Here is a 7905-nt window from a genome sequence, read left to right as displayed (position 1 = left end):
TTTTTTTTTTTTTTTTACATAAAAATTAGCCAAGCATGGTGGCACATGCCTGTAGTTCCAGTTACTCAGGAGTCTGAGGCAGGAGGGTCGCTTGAACCCAGGAGTTCAAGGCTGAGGCTGCAGTGAGCTATATCATGCCACTGCACTCCGGCCTAGGTGACAGAGCCAGACAGTGTCTCAAAAAAAAAAAGAAAGAAAGAAAGAAAAAAAATTCAGTTAATTCTTTTTTAAAAAAGGTCAGTTTCAACAAAAATATGTAAGAAAGCATGGTGATAATATGATTTGTCAAAAATCACCAGGGAGGTACAAAACTGACAGAAGTTTGGAAAACACTGTGCTGGGGCACACCGTAGGGTGAATGGCAAGGAAGAGGGCCTTCGAAAGCATGAGAGGAGGGAAGCAAACAGCTGAGTTAACTAAAAAAGAAATACACATTTTCCACCACATGAAAAATGTCACAACATACTAATAAAAGAGAAAACTGAACAATGCCAGAGCTAGAGCTAAACTCAACCTTAATGCAATAGGAACCCATTCCTGGAAAGTCTCTCTCTTCCTGCAGCTGACAGTTCTGGGAGAACAAAATGACATTTAGACAGACGCGCAAAGCTTGAACTCAACTCGCCACTGTCCCCATAATCTTTAACCACACATTCTTTTTTTATCGTTGTACCAAGTCAGCTTTCTCAGAGGAAATCGTTGATTTGACTTTCTCAGAAAACTTTTACTTGATGGCAAGTTTGCTTTTGACACATACTCGTATGCAATTTCCTAGAGATTGCTTTAGCACTGGGAACCAATTAGACACCATGATGTTGAAGCTATTTAACTGGCAAAGATGAAGAGAATGGCAATGGCTGCTATTGGCAATGATGTGTGGGAAACAGGCCTCAAACGCAGCAGTAGGGAAGGTATTTAAACAGCCTTCGGAAGAGGGAAATTCAGCAATATGTATCACAGACCTTTGATCAAGCAATTCCATTCTAGGAATTTATCCCAAAGAAATAGCCAGACATATGCTCAAATACGTTTGTATAGATATATCATTATTGTTGTTGTTTTTTTGTTTTGTTTTGTTTTGAGATGGAGTTTTGCTCTTGTTGCCCAGGCTGGAGTGCAGTGGTGTGATCTTGGCTCACTGCAACCTCCGCCTCCCGGGTTCAAGAGAGTCTTCTGCCTCAGCCTTCTGAGTAGCTGGGATTACAGGCGTGAGCCACCACACCTGGCTAATTTTGTATTTTTAGTAGAGATGGGGTTTCTCCATGTTGGTCAGGCTGGTCTGGAACTCCTGACCTCAGGTGATCTGCCTGCCTCGGCCTCCCAAAGTGTTGGGATTACAGGTGTGAGCCACTGCGCCTGGCCTCATTATTGTTTTTCAAAGAAATTTTTTTTTTTTTTTTTTCAGAGACAACGTCTCACCATGTTGCCCAGGCAGGTCTCAAACTCCTGGGCTCAAGTGATCCTCTCGCCTCAGCCTCCCAAAGTGCTGGGATTACAAGTGTGAGCCATCACGCCCAGCTAAAAAGTTGTAAAACTATATAAATGTCTAAAAGTTGTGGCTTGATCAAGACAAATTTGGTGAGTTCATGAGAAGAGTCTTGTGTAGCCATTAAAACTCAGCTTATAGTTGATAACAAAGGAAACTTGCAACAATATGCTGAATTTAGGTTTTTTCCTTCATTCACCAAATACTTGAGAGTACCATGACACTATCAGGGATAGACACTGTTCTAGGCTCAGGGGATACAGCAATGAACTAGAGCCATCATTCCTGCAGCAAGAACTGTGCAGAGTACTTTTATAAAAGACTCATTCAGGATATGGTGGGAGCGGTTATAACAGGAAAACCTTACCTTGAAATACCGTGATGTTCACCGGTAAGAACAACACCCAGCAGAGGTAGGCATACAGTAGGCACTCAATAAATAGCCCTTGATTGAGTTTATTTAGGGGCAAATATCCCAATCTCAGCACTACCCTGGTTAGCAGCTGCCATGCAGGTCAGGACCAGAAACCACTCTTCCCTCCGAGCTCCTGCCCTGATGATGGGCCTGACTCCCTCATGAGGCTCCTCCTTTCTTTATGGCAACTCCTCTCCAGAGGTCCTGGTTTCTCCTTTGCAATTTAGCCTTGGTCAGTGTTTGCATTTGTCTTAATATTGTTTGCAGAATTTAAGTCACCTCCTTCCTCAGAAAGATCCTTTAGTGTCTCTATAAATCACTAAAAGGAGGGTGAGAGGTGAGAGGTAGGGCTGGGGCAATACTGTCTACAGAACTTTCCAGAAGGGGTCACATCCTAGTGCCTGCTGCGTATTAAATAATCTGCCCTGCAAATATTTACAGTGCCCTGAAAAACATCTCCATATTGCCAATAATGGCTTCTTAGAGGGTGACATAATATGTGGGTTTGTGAATTGAAAAACTAATTATTGGCCAGGCGTGGTAGCTCACGCCTGTAATCCCAACACTTTCGGAGGCCAAGGCAGGTGGATCACTTGAGTCCAGGAGTTTGAGACCAGCCTGGCCAACATGGCAAAACCCCGTCACTACTTTAAAAAAAAAAAAAATAGAAAGGAAAAATTAGGCAGATGTGGTGGCACATGCCTGTAATTCCAGTTTCTTGGGAGGTTGAGGCACGAGAATCGCTTGAATTCAGGAGGCGGAGGTTGCAGTGAGTTGAGATCGCGCCACAGCATTTCAGCCTGAAGGACAGAGTGAGACTCTGTCTCAAAAACAAAAAAGAAAAGAAAAGAAAAGAAAAGAAAAGAAAAACTAGTTACCAATAGGACATAATCTCTGAGATTCTTCCCTACCTTGAAGAAAACTTACATTTTCAATGGAAATGACCTGATGTTCTTACAGAGCTGAGCTCCCAGGGTGGTGTCCTCACATGGACCAAGTATGGAATAGTATGAATGATCGCTTTCCCCATTGCCCCAACTTGGAGAATTAAGAGTGAGCTGGATACCATTTCATAGTTGCTAGAATAACTATCAACAAAGAGGTAATTGCAAGTGTTGGTGGGTACATGGTGAAATTGGAACTGTGATATACTGCTAGTAAGAATGTAAAATGGTTCAGCCAGTCTGGAAAACAGTATGACAGTTCCTCAAAAAGTTAGACATAGTGTTATCATTTTGATGCAGTAATTCCATTCCTAAGTATATACTCAAGAGAAATGAAAATATGTCCACACAGAAAACTCACACATGAATGTACATAGCAGTATTAATCATGATAGCCAAAAGGTAGAAACAACCCAATGTACATCAATTGATGAACAGATAAACAAAATGTAGTATATCTATATAATGGAATACAGGTGCTCTTCAACTTACAATAGAGTTACATTCCAATAAACCCATTATAAGTTGAAAACATCATAAGTTGAAAATGCATTTAATACATCTAACCTACCACACATCATTACTTAATCTAGCCTACCTTACACATGCTCGGAACAGTTACATCAGTCTATGGTTGGGTAAAACCATCTAACACAAAGTCCATTTTATAATAAGTTTTGAATATCTCATGTAATTTCTTGAATGCTGGTATTGAAAGTGAAAACAGTATGGGCACCACCGTAAAGTCAAAAGATCACAAGTCAAATGATTACAAGTCAAGGACCATCTATATTATGTGACCATAAAAAGGAACGAAGTACTAACACAGGCTACAACATAGATGAACCTCAAAAATATTATGCTAAGTGAAAGGAGCCAGACAAAAAGACCACATATTGTATGATTCCTTTTATAATAAATGTTCAGTATAAGCAAATCCACAGAGGCCAAATGCAGTCTAGCAGTTGTCTAGGGATTGGGGGACATGGGAGGTTTGGAGTATGATGACTGAGAAGTTCAGGTTTCTTGTTGGAATGATGGAAATGTTTTAAAATTGATTGTGGTAATGATTGTGGTGATGCGCTGAATTTACTTTTAATTTTTATTTTTAAATTTTGAGATGGAGTCTCACTTTGTTGCTCAGACTGGAGTGCAGTGGCATGATGTTGGCTTACTACAACCTCTGCCTCCTGAGCTCAAGTGATTCTCCTGCCTCAGCCTCCCGAGTAGCTGGGATTACAGGTTCTCACCACCACATCCTTCACCATGTTGGCCAGGCTGGTCTCAAACTCCTGACCTCAAGCGATCCTCCCGCCTTGGCGTCCCAAAGTGCAGTGTGAGCCACTGTACCTGGCTGATGCACTGAATTTAAATGAGTGAATTAAATTGTTTGGTGTGTGAATTATATCTAATAAAGCTGTTACCAAAAAAAAATAATAATAATTTTTTTCTTTTAATGAGTTAGGACTGATTAGATGGAAACCCCTCCAGGGCGATTTGAGAGAGGACTGTCTTAAAGGAAACTTTTACTCAGAAAAGGCCTCCCTCTGCTACACATAATCTTTTGCAATGACCACAGAAAATAGATTTTGAGATATGGAAATTTCAAAAACTTTTCTTTGCACTTGCATTGGGGGCCAGAAAGCAGCTGTTGAGACGATAGTTTAACTTCATAAAATATGTCTGCTGCAAATTTGTTTGGGAAGGGAGATCTTGCTTCTCATTGTAACTTTTGACCACCTGGTAAGTAAAGAGAACTGCTTTACATTACTTGTGAGTCATACAACATTAGTTGTTGAAATGACTTTACCGCAGGGTAAAATTTGCATGTAAGTGCTGTTTTGCCTTGTAATTGTAAGTTGAATTCATTAAGAAGCATTATTACCTGGTCAGGTGCAGTGGCTCATGCCTGTCATCCCAGCACTTTGGGAGGCTGAGGCGGGCAGATCACTTGAGGTCAGGAGTTTGAGACCAGCCTGGCCAACATGGTGAAACCCCGTCGCTACTATAAATACAAAAATAGCCAGGTGTGGTGGCACACACATAGTCCCAGTTACTCAGAAGGCTGAGGCAGGAGAATCACTTGAATCCAGGAGGTGGAGGTTGCGGTGAGCCAAGATCAGCCCACTGCACTCCAACCCGGGCGACAGCAAGACTCCATCTCAAGGGAAAAAAAAAAAAAAAAAAAAAGAAGCATTATCTAACCTTCAACAAAAGATTATTTCAAAAGCCATCCAGTGTTTGATAATAGTGGTTGAAAGTGGTTCTTCTCACTCAAACTTTTAATCTTAGCCCTGTGCTCAAAAACTTGCAATAAAATGTTGCCACTACTAAGCCATGAAACTGCTGTACAGTAGGGTGAGTGAGAGTATTCAGCTTCTCTATCTGACAAAAATTCATGGAACCAATGATGGTTAAATCTACTTAGAGGGTATAAGGCTCACTCTTGACACTACTGGTTCAATAACACATGATATCTTCCAATATTTTCTGCAAAATACTTGCTCATGCATGCAGTGAATAACCATATATTTTAAATGCCTCAGAATTTTACAAGCTTTGCAAATGTGCCCAGCTACAGATGGTTCTGTTCCAACATATTTCTACCACTGTCAATTGTCATACATCTTAGAGGATCCTACTTCAGTTTATACTGAAATATTGCATTTCTAAGATCTTTGAAAATGTTCATTAAACAACAAAAAACCTAGCTTTATTGAGATTTAATCCACATATTATAAAATTCACCCATTTAAACTGTATAATTTTATTAAAATTATTCTTGCCTATAGTTGTTCCACAGAAGTTATATAGGCTAATTCTTTAGTCACTTCAAACTTGTTATTGACTCAAATAAACAGCAGAGTAGCATTGGTAGCAACAGTCAGCTCATCAAGATTCAAAGAAAACCACTCAAAGTCGCTTGCCTTGTTTTTAAATTAACTATTGATACTGTTCCCAGTGATTTCAACTCTCTGAGCAACTATTCTTTCCAAAGTAGTTTTAAGCAAGTTTTGCATGGTCTTGAACAAGTTTCTTTCCTCTGGATACATTTCTTTGGCTGCTGCAATCAAACATAATATAATCAACTCATCCCTAAATGGCTTTCCTTGCTTGGCTTACAAATGAAGCACTCAGAAACTTGCTTTGGTTGCAGCCTCATTTTCATTATTTAATTTTAAGAAGACATTCTGCTATGAAAAGACATTCCATTTTACATCTTCTGTTTTTTTTCTATGGCTGCTTTCCTGTGACTTGGGAATATTGTGATATGTGCTTAGTGTAGTAATATTAACATGAACTATTATTTTGGCGTACTTATACTGTCATTGCATAATACACACAATGCTTTGCCATCTATTTTGATAATAAAAAAATCCCTGTTCCACACCCCAAAATAATTCATACTGTGACTTAAATGCATGACATTTAAAGTCCCCTTTTCTCTTCTTTTCTTCTTTTGACACGATGGGTATGTATTGGTAATTTAATAAAAAGAAAAGAAAATGGGCTAGGCACTGTGGCTTATGCCTGTAATTCCAGCACTTTCAGAGGCCGAGGCGGGCAGATTGCTTGAGGCCAGGGGTTCGAGACCAGCCTGGCCAACATGGTGAAACCCTGTCTCTACAAAAAAATACAAAAATTAGCTGGGTGTGGTGGCAGGCACTTGTAATCCCAGCTACTTGGGAGGCTGAGGCAGGAGAATCACTTGAACCTGGGAGGCAGAGGTTGCAGCAAGTCAAGATCATGTCACTACACTCCAGCCTCAGTGACAGAGTGAGACTTTGTCTTAGAAAAAAAAGAAAGAAAGATAGAGAATGTCACAGTATGACCATATGCATGGCATTTGAAATATTGTTGAGCCATAGCTGCATCATGGGATGTGTGGTGGTCTGTTTCAGCGTGCAGTGATGAGAGCATCACGTACAATCTCTGTCATGACTACTATACTCTGCTATTACAGCACAAATGCAGCTACAGATTATATGCACACAAATGAGTGTGACTGTGCTCCAATAAAATTTTGTGAACACTAAAATTTGGATTCTATATAATTTTCACATTTTACAAATTATTACTTTAAAATTTTATTTTAGTGATTTAAAATGCAAAAATCATTCTTAGCTTGTGGATCCTAAAAAAATAGGCAGCTGACTGATTCTAACTCATGGCGTTATAGGTTGCCAGCCCCTGATCTGGAGAGCTATCAGCTCAATGAGGATAGGTCCTCCCTCACCAACATAAGAGCTCATCATTGCCCAGCAGTGTCCCGAAGATTGACAGGGGAAATAGGCTCTCAATTTTAACCTCCTAGAATGACCACAAGTCTTGACCTCCATTAGGATATCAGAAACCACCATCTCTCAGAACTCTTTCCTGAGGCTAGGTTGAATATTATAAGACATTCAACCATTGTCTCCTTTAACTCAACTCTGAGAAGTCAGTTTTATGGGCACATTTTTACTGATTAAAAAATTCAGCAATAGAGAAGTGAAGTAACAAAGGGATATGTGTCAGATCTGGGATTCCCAGGTTTCAAAGCCATGCTGTACTCACCAGACCGCACTACTACTATTTAATCTAGACACTTAATCTATGCCTGCCCCTCATCTCTGCCCATGTTCTCCAACCAGGCCTTCTTCTAGAATCACCGATGACATCTGCCTGTATCCTGCCTAGTCAGTCAACACAGCTGTGCTTGCAGGCCTGCCCTCTCCCATACACTTCTGTAGCTTATGTGCTTTTATGACACATACTTACAATGACTACGTGTATCGCAGAAAGGATAATAAACTGGACTCTTATTCCAATCCTTCTATAAACCAGCTATGTAACTCGCAAAATACTTTGCCCTCTCTGATCTTTAGTTTTCTTGTCTGTAAAGGAGGACTGGGGAGTTGAGTGATACCAACATTTCCTGAGCTCATTTCTAATTTTAGCCTTCCATAAGTCAATTGATTCCCTGTTTTATTACCCACATATTGCAACATCACACTATTAGTAACTTACAGAAAGTTATTACTGCTGATAGACTAGAGTAGCAGAGACCCTGAACCTTG

Source organism: Colobus angolensis, unplaced genomic scaffold (assembly GCF_000951035.1).
Source record: "Colobus angolensis palliatus isolate OR3802 unplaced genomic scaffold, Cang.pa_1.0 Scaffold31, whole genome shotgun sequence".
Classification (NCBI taxonomy): Eukaryota; Metazoa; Chordata; class Mammalia; order Primates; family Cercopithecidae; genus Colobus; species Colobus angolensis.
The sequence above is the reverse complement of the archived record's forward strand: the minus strand, read 5'-3'. Positions refer to the sequence as shown.